This window comes from Heptranchias perlo, chromosome 3 (assembly GCF_035084215.1).
Source record: "Heptranchias perlo isolate sHepPer1 chromosome 3, sHepPer1.hap1, whole genome shotgun sequence".
Classification (NCBI taxonomy): domain Eukaryota; kingdom Metazoa; phylum Chordata; class Chondrichthyes; order Hexanchiformes; family Hexanchidae; genus Heptranchias; species Heptranchias perlo.
In genome coordinates, this window is record NC_090327.1 from 100565912 (window position 1) to 100580770 (window position 14859).

At 43.8% G+C, this 14859-nt stretch overlaps 1 long non-coding RNA gene across 1 annotated transcript in view; it reads left to right on the forward strand.

The window, feature by feature from the left end:
- Positions 1–13373, forward strand: part of LOC137306957 (uncharacterized) — a 37374-nt gene extending 24001 nt beyond the window's left edge. Inside the window, exons 2-3 of the long non-coding RNA XR_010958976.1 lie at positions 11556–11661; positions 12592–13373. This is a non-coding gene — a long non-coding RNA (uncharacterized lncRNA). The remainder of the gene's footprint in view (positions 1–11555; positions 11662–12591) is intronic.
- Positions 13374–14859: the final 1486 nt, after the last annotated feature.

The following is a 14859-nucleotide window of genomic DNA, read 5'->3' on the forward strand; positions in this document are numbered from 1 at the left end:
TCCCCCACCATCAACATCCTGGGGGTCACCATTGACCAGAAACTTAACTGGACCAGCCATATAAATACTGTGGCTACGACAGCAGGTCAGAGGCTGGGTATTCTGCGGCGAGTGACTCACCTCCTGACTCCCCAAAACCTTTCCACCATCTACAAGGTACAAGTCAGGAGTGTGATGGAATACTCTCCACTTGCCTGGATGAGTGCAGCTCCAATAACACTCAAGAAGCTCGACACCATCCAGGACAAAGCAGCCCACTTGATTGGCACCCCATCCACCACTTTAAACATTCACTTCCTTCACCACTGGCGCACCGCGGCTGCAGTGTGTACCATCTACAAGATGCAGTGCAACAACTCGCCAAGGTTTCATCGACAGCACCTCCCAAACCCGCAACCTCTACCACCTAGAAGGACAAGAGCAGCAGGCACATGGGAACAACACCACCTGCACTTTCCCCTCCAAGTCACACACCATCCCGACTTGGAAATATATCGCCGTTCCTTCATCGCTGGGTCAAAATCCTGGAACTCCCTTCCTAACAGCACTGTGGGAGAACCTTCACCACATGGACTGCAGCGATTCAAGAAGGCGGCTCACCACCACCTTCTCAAGGGCAATTAGGGATTGGCAATAAATGCCGGCCTCGCCAGCGATGCCCACGTTCCACGAATGAATAAGAAAAAATCCAGGACAAAATTAATTGGCACTTGGAAAAATATGGATTAATAAATGAAAGCCAGCATGGATTCGTTATAGTCAAATTGTGTTTCACTAACTTGATTGAGTTCTTTGATGAAGTAATGGAGAGGGCTGATGAGGGTAGTACAGGTGATGTTGTGTACATAGACTTTCAAAAGGCATTCGATAATATACCATATAATAGACATGTTAGCAAAATTGAAGCCTATGAGATTAAAGGGGCAGTTGATGCATGGATACGAAATTGGCTAAGGGACAGAAAGCAGAGTGTAGTAGTGAACAGTTGTTTTTCAGACTGGAGGGAAGTATACAGTGGTGTCCCCTAGGGGTCAGTATTAGGACCACTGCTCTTTTTGATATTTATTAATAACCTGGACTTGGGTATACAGGGTCTAATTTCAAAGTTTGCAGATGACAAGAAACTCAGAAATGTAGTAAACAATAAGGAGGATAGTAACAGACTTCAGGAGGACTTAGACAGACTGGTGAAATGGACCGCCACATGGCAGATGAAATTTAATGATTCATTTTGGCAGGAAGAATGAGGAGAGGAAGTATAAATTATATGGTACAATTTTAGAGGGGTTGCAAGAACAGAGAGACCCAGGGGTGTACATACACAAATCTACAAAGGTGGCAGGACAAGTTGATAAAGCTGTTAAAAAGACATGCGGGATCCTTTGCTTTAAAAATAGAGGCATAGAGTGCAAAAGCAAGGAAGTTATGCTAAACCTTCATAAAACACTGGTTAGGCCTCAGCTGGTGTATTGTGTCCAATTCTGGGTACCACACTTCAGGAAGGCTGTCAAGGCCTTCGAGAGGGTGCAGAGGAGATTTACTAGAATGGTACGAGGAATGAAAGACTTCAGTTACATGGTGTGAGACTAGAGAATCTGGCGTTGTTTTCCTTAGAGCAAAGAAGATTAAAGAGAGATTTGATAGAGGTGTTCAAAATCATGAAGGGTTTCGATCAAGTAAATAACGAGAAATTGTTTCCAGTGGCAAGAAGTTCAGTAACCAGAGAACACAGGTTTAAGCTAATTGGCAAAAGAACCAGAGGTGACATGAGGAAAAATATTTTTACGCAGCGAGTTGTTATGATCTGGAATGCACTGCCTGGAGGGTGGTGGAAACAGACTCAATAATGACTTTCAAAAGGGAATTGGATAAATACTTGAAGTAGAAAAATTTGCATGGCTGTGGGGAAAGAGCAGGGGAGTGAGACTAATTGAATTGCTCTTTCAAAGACCCAACACAGGCACAAAGGGCCAAATGGCCTCCTTCTTTGCTGTATCAATCTATGATTCTATGATAACAACAGAGAGTCGCAGGCTACAGGCAGAGGACCATCAGATTTTTAACCATTAACGTCACAGAAAGAGGAAACATTGCAGATTTTGGAGACGCAGACTCTTTTTAAAGTTGGAGAAGTAGAAGGACCTATGGCAGCTGCAGGTTTGCCAGAACCATTAGGAGCTTCCCAGAGTCACAGCTTAAGGACACTACCATCTAAGCCAGCAATCTGATCGTCCGCTTTCAAAATGGGACTGAAACGGAATCCAGCAACCAGCCTAAACTTCTAAAATCTATTCCTTTGTTTCCTCTCCAGATACATCACCACAAGATGTTGGTGAAGAACAGGAGGAAGGTGATGAGCAAGTCAAAAGTGGACCTTGCCCTTCCACATCTGCCTTGCCGAGCACACCCATGCCTTTCATTCACCCTTTCTCTGCTGAGCTCACTGCTCGATCCCCTTCATCTCCTGGGTTCTCCATCAGATGGCCATTATGCAGCATACAGCCTTCCACAATCATTCTGAAGAATCTAGCTCATTTATACTCCAATACAACCACCCCCCCCCCCCCCCCAATCCCCACCACCCCGATAGATGGAGGTAGCAGAAATGTTAATGATGTGCTGTACAATTATGCAAGACTTGGCATGTGCCTTATTATACCTTTCCTCTACAGAGGTGGAGGGGAGATGAACAGGGGTCATTCGATGGGGCTTCAGGGGATAGCCCTTATCGCCAAGGAGCCAAACGACCCTTCTCCTTCTCTCTGGAACAGAGCAGGAACAATGGAATTCTTCATGATAAAGATGTCATGGCAACTTCCTGCAGGTTGATGTGGAAGATCTTATGTTGTTGGTTGAAGAGCACCTATAATTATGTGCCTCTCTCATTTCCTCTTCATCCAACTCCTGTTCTGCCACCATGGGACTGCCCATAGGGAACCTCATAATAATGACACAATGGAATAAATATAGGAAAAAAATCCTGCCGTAAACTGATGAAAGGAGCTCGTAGAATCTTTTCTTAGCAGCAGAGCACAATAAAATAATGCAAAACAGTCCAGTCAAATCTGAGATATGAGACAGAAAATTCTCTGGATAGTCAGAGCCTCTGAACATAAGAATTGCTGCACGAAAAAAGACCAAAGTCCATCTAGTTCATCTTCTACCATTCTGGTAGTCGCATGATACAATGATAAAGGAGCTGTTGACTATTCATAGCAATCATCTCTATTAATAGTCTACAATAGACCCAGAAATAACCCGAGAAAAACCCCAGTGGTAGAGAGCTTGGGGAACCACAGGTCCAAAGACACCTTTTTCCTCCCAATCATGCTGAAGTCAGCCACTTTCAGCTTAGGCAAGTGATCCTAGCAACTCATGTCTGTTCTATATAGGTGGAGTCAAGCCAAGTGCAGTACTGATGGTATTTTTGATGGATAACTTCATCCTGTTACTATTCCATCATTTGCGTACGTAAACCACTTTGATGGCAGGTGTTTTTTCTGCCAACAGTTTTCAGGGCCACAATAAAGAAAAAATATTTCAAAAAATGTTTTAAATGCATGCCTTGCTGAGTGCAATTAATCACGCTGCAATTAATTGCACTGGGCATGGAGGTTCTTTGGTTTTTAAAGCCCACCTCTCCCTTCTGCCATCTTAGCAGTACTGGACACCAGGAACACAACAGCATTGCTCAGGTGAGTGATGGTAAATATGTCGGATGATGTATTCCTGTTATTAGCCTATTTCCTGAATACATTTGCCCAAATATGGGTTTCATATTTGTCATTATTTCCAGCAAAAAATCCTGGAAGTGGCTCCCTGACAGATTACCCACCTCCCTCACTCCACTAAAAACCAAAATCAGGCAGTAAAGGTGCAGGAAACTGATGCCTTATGCACTCTGTGGATTTGAAAAAGGCCTTTGATAAGCTTGTAGTACAATAGGCTTTTGGTTTTATAGAATTATTTGTCAAAAGGATAGTTACTATATATTACAGCTCATACATCATGATGAACAACCAATCATATTAGCTCTGCACCATTCCTGCAACACGAAGGAATGGGCAAAGTTCAGCCTGTTCCTCTTTGCTCAGGTATCCCTTAGTGGCAATTTCAAATTGTTGCTTTTAACTTTTGCATGTGAAGTAAGATTTGCATGATCTAATATCTTAATTAACCGTCAGGGCCTGGATAGGTAATATCTGTGAAATTGTATCTAATACAAAATTAAGCTCAATATCTGAGATAGGCTAAACCCTACCAGTCTTGAATTATCCAAAAATAGAAGAAATACCCAAAGGTTGGTGATACAGGGAATGTCATCAGTCTGGGCGAATGTTACCAGTGGGGTTCCACAGGGGTCTGTTTGGTGACCTCTTTTATTTACTATCTTCATAAATGACCTGGAGCTAGGAGTCACAAGTACAGTGGCTAAATTTGCAAGTGATAAAAGGCTGCTGAAGATGGTAGACTGCAAAGCTCAACAGGATAAGCTACAGGAGGATTTAAATATACTTGGGAATTGGACAGACAGGAGGCAGATGAAATTCAATGTAGAGAAACGCAAAGTACTTCACATAAGGAAAAAAAAATCCAGGAAGCGATTATTACTTATTTGGAAAGAAAATAATGTGTATGGAAAATGAAAGAACTCTGATTGACAATAAATTGAAACTATGGCAACAATGCTCGGTGGCAGTGAGTAAAGCAAATCAGATGTTGAGATATACTAAGGTCAATATTGTGCCGAAATAGTGAGATAATCCTGCCACTGAGTAAATTATTGGTCTGATCCGGTAGAATATTATGTACCGTTCTGGTCACTGAAGTTCAGAAAGGATATTGCAGCTATTGAAAGTATACAGAAGAGGGCAACCAGAATGATTGAGATGTTGCAGGGATTGGATTATGAGAAGTGATTACATAAATTGGGCACGTTCTCACTGGAAAGGAGAAGATTGAAAGGTGATTATGATTGCTGTATTTAGGATCCTAAAGGGACTAGATGATGTAAACCATGACAAGCTGTTTCACCTTTTCCAAAACAGTAGAACCAGAGGACACAGCCTGTGCTCGAAGGGGGATAAATTCGAAACTAATCTACGGAACTATTATTTTAGTGAGTGAGTAGTGAACCTATGAAACAGGTTCCCTAGAGAGACGGTGGAAGCAGATAGTGTTAATTCATTCAAATGCAAATTAGATAGATTTCTTTCAAAAAATTATATTTTGGGATATTGTATAGGAGTAATTTGAGACATGACATATGGTAAGTGTAGCATGCTTGCGAGGAATCGGTGATTTTGAACCTATGGTTCCCAAAGCTTTCCAACACTGGGAGTTTTCCTCACCTCATGTCTGGGTCTGTTGTAGACTAATTGATAGAGATTGATTGCTATGATTAGTTAACAAATCCATCATTGTTGTATCATGCAACTAGCAGGATGTTAGAGGTTGAACTAGATGAACGTTGGCCTTTTTTGGTCTCATAATTCCTGTTCCTATGAAATAAGCATGGATGGTGCTGCCCATCAGGGAGTTGAAATTGCTCTATGCGTTAGAGCTAACACCTGTGTTAAGTTCTTGTTAATACGTAGTAATATGTTGTGTTGGCATTAATGGAGCATTAGCTCAGTTTTGCACCCTGCATTAATTTTTTTTTAGAGTTGTTAGGACTTATTAAGCACCAATTAAAGGTGACTATGCAAACTTGCACATACTTGCCCTCTGGCCCACATCACATTAATGTGCCTGCCATAAAAGTGAAGTTGAGGTGGTGGAGAGTTAGTAGAGGTCCAGCATGCAGTGCAGCAGAAGATAGTGCAAGAAGTGACACAATTGTTTAATTTCCCACACCAGCATGGGTGCGCCAGTAAGCCTAACCATGCCAGGCGTGTTGGACAAGTAGGAGGAAGAGCAGCAGTGGATAGCCAGGGAAGTCCAAGGCCATAAGAGGGAGAACATCTGAGCCCACTACAACCCAAGGCAGCATACAGCAGAGCTACCTTGACCTCCCTGATGAGCGATGCATGAGAAGGCTATGCTTCACAAAAGAAGCTGTTGATCAATTGGGGTTTGGCAAACAGTGAAAAGGATTGTAAAAGATATAGACAGATTAGTGGAATAGGCAGAGAGGTAGAAGCAATTTAATGTGGATAAGAGTGAAGTTTTACATTTTGGGAAGAAAAACAGAGTGGGAGTATACACTCAATGCAAAGACGGTGAAGGATTTGGATGAACAGAGAGAACTAGGGGTTCAAATACATAAGTGCCGATTTTAACCCTGCCCACCCGGCAGAAACCAGGCGAGCAGTTAAAATGATTTGATTTTAAAATCGCGGCCAAAGAGTCTGCAAAGAGCTATAGACAGGTTAAGTGAATGGGCAACAAGGTGGAAGATGGAGTAAAATGTGGGGAAATGTGAGGTTATTCACTTTGGAAGGAAGAATAGAAAAAGAGAATATTTTTTAAATGGTGAGAAACTATTAAATGTTGGTGTTCAGAGAGATTTGGGTGTCCTTGTACACGAAACACAGAAAGTTAAGATGCAAGCAATTATGAAGGCAAATGGTATGTTGGCCTTTATTGCAAGGTGGTTGGAGTACAAGAATAAAGAAGGCTTGCTGCAATTGTACAGGGCTTTGTTGAGACCACGCCTGGAGTACTGTGTACAGCTTTAGTCTCCTTATCTAAGGAAGGATATACTTGCCTCAAGGCAATTGCAGCAAGCCTTCTTTATTCTTGTACTCCAACCACCTTGCAATAAAGGCCAACATACCATTTGCCTTCATAATTGCTTGCATCTTAACTTTCTGTGTTTCGTGTACAAGGACACCCAAATCTCTCTGAACACCAACATTTAATAGTTTCTCACCATTTAAAAAATATTCTCTTTTTCTATTCTTCCTTCCAAAGTGAATAACCTCACATTTCCCCACATTTTACTCCATCTTCCACCTTGTTGCCCATTCACTTAACCTGTCTATAGCCCTTTGCAGACTCTTTGGCCACGATTTTAAAATCAAATTGCTGGTGCGTTGGGGGTGGGGGTTGAGAAAATCAGGAAAATCCCGAGCGGGTTCGGAAGCCGGCTCCAACCCGCCGACTTCCGGGGTTGCCACAGACGCGCCTGTGTGCGTGCGCTTCACAAATCCAGAGGTCCCACCAGCAATTAAAGCCGGCGGGACAATAATTAATCCATTTATTGACATCGTTGATCTTGTTTAAGTCGTTAATTTTGTGGAGATTGAGGTAGAAGTGCGATTTTAATTCAACCTCAGCGTGTTTCCCGTGCTGTGGGAAACACTCCATGTTCAAGGAGACGTGTTTCAGGCAGCAGCCAATTGGGCATTGAAATCCCTGTTTGAAAGATGGGGATAAATGGTGGGTTATTGCAGCAGGACACTCAGGATTCTCAGACAAACTTTTGGCTGGGAGATCTTCGTGTTTAGACTGAAAATTCTTGATTTACACTCAGAATTCTTCTGTTTACACACATTTAACAACTTTTTGACCCCCTCAAACTGACATTATTAGGATGAGGGGCGCCATGGCTGCATTCACCACTACATCCGAGGACAAGCAACATCACCAGCCTCGCCAGGCATGGCATGCACTTCTGCCACTTGGAGCTCCACAACACAGTGCTGTGCCACAGAGACCTGCACAAGAGCACAGAGGGGAACAACAGAGGGAGCGCCATCACAGGAGGCACTACCCTCACCAGAAGGTCTACAAGGCTCAGCTTACTGGACCTCTCTGAGGAGCAGTGCATATGGAGGCTCATAGTCAGTCGCCAGGTGATCAAAGACATCTGCAGCCTCCTACATGCCGAGCTGCTCCCGGCTGGGCCAAGCAGCATCTCATTACCCGTCGATGTCAAAATCATCACTGCCCTCAACTTCTTCGCCTCCGGTTCATTCCAGGGTACCACCGGTGACATCACCAGGGTCTACTAGTCATCTGTACACAAGTGCATAAGGCAGGTCACCGACAGCTTGTTTCGCAGGGCCTCACAATATGTCAACTTCTCCATGGACTACCTCAGCCAGACAGGGAGGGCAGTGGGATTCCACTCTGTGACTGGCTTCCCATTGCACCCATATAGCAATACGAGCACCTCCACACGAGCCAGGACTGTTCATCAACACTCAGCTCATTTGTGACCACCGCAAAAGATTCCTTCACGTGTGCACCAGATTCCCTGGCAGCTGCCACGATTCCTTCATTCTGAGGGAATCCAACATCCCGGGGATCTTCCACACACCAAACACCCTTAAGGGCTGGCTCCTTGGAGACAAGGGATACCCCCTGCACATATGGCTCATGACACCTCTGAGGAACCCCATCACCGAGAAACAGCGTCAATACAACGACAGCCACATCGCTATCAGGTCTACAATTGAGCATGCTATAGGACCGCTCAAGATGTGATTTAGGTGCCTTGATCGTTCTGGGGGAGCGCTTCAATACGCACCATACAGAGTGAGACGCATTATAGTCGTGTGTTGTATTCTGCACAATATGGAACAACAGAGAGGGTTGCCACTTGAAGAGCCCCCAACCACATCTGCCATCCCCAATGAGGAGGAGGAGGAGGAGGAAGCGGAGGAGGAGGAGGAGGACGAACCCATGGCCAGAGCAGCGGCTCACCTGGCTGCTCGTGAGGCCGGGAGTCACTCATATGTGAACGGTTCTCCCAACATCAGAAAGTGTGAAGAGTCCAGTCCTCACACCACCTCGAAAGAGCAGCGCCCACACCACCCCTCCCCCCTCCGCACAAAACAGTCCTGCAGCTATAAATACACCCTCTGTAAAGTAACCTAATGGGTGGCATCAAGTGTCGCCGTTCCTGGTGAACCTCATGAAAGGGCCCTATCACAAAAGCCAGTCAGGAATGGGCAAGACATGGCAGTAGTGATGAGAATGCTGACATCTAAAGTGAGTATAACAAAAAACAAATATAAATGAAAAACATGACAGTCTGTCAAACACCCTTTTGCGTACCCTTCGTGCTCACAAAACCTTGGCCTTTCTCTTACGACTACTTCTACGTGGTGCATCCCCTGTGGCTGCAGCAGAGGTAGTGGCAGGTTGCTCATGTTCATGCCCTAACTACTTAGATGCTTTTGGCCTACACCCTCAGGGTTTTGGAGCCCGTGAGGGCCCCTCCAAAGACTGCTCCACCTGCACCTGCAGCGGCAGACTCGGCCACCTGGAGAGGAGGCAACGTTGCAGGTATTGGTTTAGAGGGGCCAACAGGTGAGATGTGGGAGCGCTTTGAGTGACGTCCCCACTTCCATGTCCCCTTTCGCCATCATCTCTCTTCTGGACCAGGACCACATCACTCCTACCACCGTGCTGGACAGCAGCTTGGAGGACATGTGTGAAGCCTTGTAAGGCCACTTCTAGAGTATCTGTCAGCCTGTTTAAGGCGGCAGAATGTTTTTCACCCTGAGTCAGAACAGCCATTGTCCGGGCCTGAATGGACTCATTTGTAAGCCGTAATTCAAGCTCAATGGAGGTTAGCCTTCTCTCCATTGCAGACATTCCCGCACTTACCTGCGACACTATCTCAGACAGTTGCGCACGTCCCTGCGACAGTATCTCAGAGATTCCCTCCCATAACTGTGCCACCATTCCACTCATGCAGGAGTTTGACTCCTCCATCCTCTGCACTGTTGTGGAAAGTGTGCGAGGCACCTGTGCCAGTACCTCGCAAATGTGCTGCTGTCCCTCAATTATTCTCCTTTTAAAGGATGGCCCCCAGGGTTCAGCATCTCCGTCCACCTGAGCAGAGCCTGGGGAGAAGTGCTCCCACCGATGCAGACTCTCCGCAGCTGCCCCTGCCACCAGTGTCTGCTCGTGCTCACTAGTGTGTGGTGACTCACCAGGTGTCAACCCAACTAATTGACTACTAGGACCCACCGAGGTGTGAGTATCTGCGCTGGTGGATGGCTCGTTATGATGTGACGGTGCACCCTCAGAGGCCTGGAGCTCCTCTGAGGAATCGCCCTCTGCCGTCACAGCAGTTGTTGAAGGGCTTGAAAGAGCACAGATGTGTCATATTGCGATGAGCATACTGAGGAGTTGAACATACCAATCATTCCACTTGCTTGGATGAGTGCAGCTCCAACAACACTCAAGAAGTTCGACACCATCCAAGACAAAGCAGCCCGCTTGATTGGCACCCCATCCACCACCCTAAACATTCACTCCCTTCACCACCGGCGGACAGTGGCTACAGTGTGTACCATCCACAGGATGCACTGCAGCAACTCGCCAAGGCTTCTTCGACAGCACCTCCCAAACCCGCGACCTCTACCACCTAGAAGGACAAGAGCAGCAGGTACATGGGAACAACACCACCTGCACGTTCCCCTCCAAGTCACACACCATCCCGACTTGGAAATATATTGCCGTTCTTTCATCGTCGCTGGGTCAAAATCCTGGAACTCCCTTCCTAACAGCACTGTGGGAGAACCGTCACCACACAGACTGCAGCGGTTCAAGAAAATGGCTCACCACCACCTTCTCAAGGGCAATTAGGGATGGGCAATAAATGCCGGCCTCGACAGCGACGCCCTCATCCCATGAATGAATAAAAAAAATGTCATAGTCGGGTTAACCACGCACCCATTGCAACCCCCCCCCACCACTCCCGTCCGCTGCCATCCTGCTGCCCTTTCAAAATTGAGCCCTTTGTGTCCTCCTCACTGCTCACTTTCCCACCTAGCTTTGTATCGTCAGCAAATTTGGATACATTACACTCAGTCCCTTCATCTAAGTCGTGACTATAGATTGTAAATAGCTGAGGCCCAGGTCCTTCTTTGAATATGGAGAAAAGTCTCCAATGAAGTCATTGTGGCTCGACTGCCATTTTAAATGGGGGCCTGTATTTTCTAATGTCGACCAGGGAAAAATTGATTTTGGATTATACTAATAAAGAGATCTTATAAAAAGGGAGGGATGACTCTGTCATCACTTAACCAAGATGGGTAGTTAAGCCATCTCGATTGTCAGAAATTAAAATCTGTTTAAAGCTCAGAAAGAATATTAACCAATTGATGATTAATTCTGACTGATTGACTTCAGTCAAGGGGAAGAAAATAGCTTATCACAAGCATGAACAGTTGTTACTAATTGCATATCAGAACGTCTGCATATCTCAGCAAGAGATCTGTATTTCTCGTCTATCACTAGGGCCAATTCTATGACAGATTTCAGCTGAAATCCAATGATCAGTTTGCTTGTGGTGGTAGCCATTTTTAGACTGGTGGAATAAACATTCATAACAGGCACTTCTTACGTTGAGTCTTCCTGAAGCAGTAATTTTTTCTCACTGTAATGTTTGGGATTAGACTGATGGACTGTATCTTTTGCGAGCCATTTTCAAAGCCATTGGGAAGATTTATAGATATGTAACCTAGTGAAATGGATGTTGTAAACATTGTGGTGCTCAGTATGACTGTAACATGAACATGTTAGGCCTTCGATTAACCAGGAAATAAAAGCATGATAAAATTAGAACAATTATTCTGCTTTTCTTCTTTTAGTTTCATTGGACTGTTATGAGGGAATATGAGAAGTGAAGGGAAAAACAGGAAAAATATATCTGCTTCTGTACTGCAGAAAGGATTTGAATGTTCTTCTAAAGCACAGGTCAGTTCTTTTTTTTAACATTTTATTCATTGAACATGGTTTAGAAAAAAATGACAAGGATGATGAAGAAGTAATATTAAATTACCTGTTATAATATTAAATTACCTGTGGTGAAAAGTAAAAACACATTAAATTGTCTCTTTCGCAATGTACAGAGCATCAGCAACCAAAAGTATGATAGGTCAGAAAGTGTGAGAAATATACCATCAGGGCATATGGGCAGGGTGGGGACAGTTACCAAAGTAAGAGTTATGTACACAAATGCACGTAGCATAAGAAATAAAATAAATGAGTTAGAAGCACAAATTCAACTTAAAGTATATGATGTAGTAGCCATTACAGAGACCCGGCTACAAGCTGGGCATGATTGGGAGCTAAATATTTCAGGCTATAGGATCTTCAAGGAGGACAGGGAAATTGAGAAAAGGGACGGAGCAGCAATATTGTTAAAGGACAAAATCACAGCAGTGAAAAGAAAAGACATTGGTCAGGGTGAACAAGCAGTGGAAAGAGTATGGGTAGAACTAAGGAATAGTAAAGTGTACAAGACTCTGGTGGGAGTTGTCTCCAGGTCTCCAGATAGTGGTGATGTAGTGGGGGGAGTGTATAAATACAGAGATTAGGGAAGCATGTAGCAGAAACAATGTGGTTATAATGAGAGATTTAATTTTCACACAGACTGGGAGAAACAAAATAGCTCAAGTAGTAAAGGCAACAAATTTCTAGAATGTATTTGGGACAGTTTTCTGGAACAGTATGTTTTAGAACTGACAAGGGATAAGGCTGTACTAGATTTCGGGATGAGTAACGAACCAGAATTAGTTAACAATCTGACTGTAAGGGACCATCTTCTAAATAGTGACCATAATATGATTCAATTTGATATTAGGTTTGAGAGGGAGAAACTAATCGTAGCTTTACATATTTCAGATCCCATGTCTTTTCTGCACCTTCTTATTTGTCTGAGACATTCAATGGCATTACCATCGCCGAATCCCCCACCATCAACATCCTGGGGGTCACCATTGACCAGAAACTTAACTGGACCAGCCATATAAATACTGTGGCTACAAGAGCAGGTCAGAGGCTGGGTATTCTGCAGCGAGTGACTCACCTCCTGACTCCCCAAAGCTTTTCCACCATCGACAAGGCACAAGTCAGAAGTGTGATGGAATACTCTCCACTTGCCTGGATGAGTGCAGCTCCAACAACACCCAAGAAGCTCGACACCATCCAGGACAAAGCAACCCGCTTGATTGGTACCCCATCCACCACCTTAAACATTCACTCTCTTCACTACCAGCGCACCATGGCTGCAGTGTGTACCGTGTACAAGATGCATAGCAGCGACTCACAAGGCTTCTTCGACAGCACCTCCCAAACCCGCAACCACTGCCACCTAGAAGGACAAGGGCAGCAGGCACATGGAAACAACACCACCTGCACGTTCCCCTCCAAGTCACAGATTTTCCCGACTTGGAAATATATCGCCGTTCCTTCATCGTCGCTGGGTCAAAATCCTGGAACTCCCTTCCTAACAGCACTGTGGGAGAACATTCACCACACGACTGCAGTGGTTCAAGAAGGCTGCTCACCACCACTTTCTCAAGGGCAATTAGGGATGGGCAATAAATGCTGGCCTCGCCAGCGACACCCCATGAACGAATAAATAAAAAGAAATAACTGCAAAAAAAATGCGAGGTCTTAATTTTGATTAATTTAGTAAACACTATCAATGATAAAATACAGTCTATGTGCTGCACTTCCTTTTATTTACTTTCTTAATTTTGCATAATATTGTCTTGAATCTTACTGTATTCCTCAATTAAAATTTGCCACTGAGAAGACCGCCAAGGTTTCTTTGGCTGCAAAGTCTAACTCTCCACAATTCATATCTATTGCACTTGCTGTTTAATGAGTACTTATCTGTTAATTATGATCTTACTACTCATATCTATTTCATTGCCACAATTATACATTTATTATATATTAAATTTGGTATGTGAGGTGCACATTTCATTTAAAACTCATTATAAGTACCTGCAGTACCTGTTATTTCTATAGGCGGCACTGTGACATGCCTTTTGATTGCCAAAGACGTCATGCTGTGTGGCGCACAATAGCTATTTTATAGGTAGAGTGTGTTACCCTGTGATTTCACAATCTGTCCATCAGTTCCCGCAAACGGCTTAAAATGCTTTCTGAAATTATTTTCATTCACCATTTTTTTCTCTAACTGAAATTTCCATTGTCCAAAATAAGAGATTAAGCAATTTTTTTAAAAATGTAAAAGTTACATATTTGGCAATAACATGATTAAATTTACTCCACTGATTTTTTTTTAAAATGTCTTTTAATGCTTTCACTAAAGATTTTACTTGAAGGCACCAGCCTCTGCCAAAAGCCTGGGATTGGACTTGATATTTTTACCTACAGCAATGGTTCTGTGAGATAAATTTAGATTGTACAGTCTGAGCATAGGCAATGTGCCTAATTTCCAAGAATGCATCCATACCATTCAGTCATCTATACTAAAAGGACATTTTCTTTAGCTTCTAGCACATTCTACTTTATAGTTTTTCTTCAAACAATTTTGAAAACAAAGAAACAAATTCGATCACCTTTATTGAGGTAAAATTTATATTGAATGTGTTTTTAAAAAAGAGGCTGCCTTTGTGTCTGTGAGAATGAGAAGTGACACCTGTTATAGATTTTGATTTGTGTTCTACAAACTTCAGAAAGTGCATTAAGCTGAGGGAAGAAAATAGAACGGGGCCAGAGAAATTGGGAAGATAGAGAGAGAGAGAAAATCAGCAACAGAGTCAGGTAAGATTGTAACCGTATTCTCCGCCTGACTGTGTGGAACGCTGCAGGAGATTGACTAATAGATTTCGAAATCTCCCATTACACATGCACATAGAGTGAATCAGGTATGGCTCAGTCCAGATTGAGCTGAGCAACCACCCAAGGTTATCATAGCTATTACAGCACTGCAGACCTCTGAATTTAGTAGTGTAGGTGTACACTGTCACTTTACAGACATTTGCACTCCACTGAAACCTGTTTCCTACCACTGGGGTTTTCACATTGCTGAGAGGACCTTACACACAGTTAGACCTATATCAGGTTCATTCTGAAGAAAATAGTTTCCAGTGTTGGGAGATTTTGGTCCTTTCAGCCAATTCACTTTACAGATAA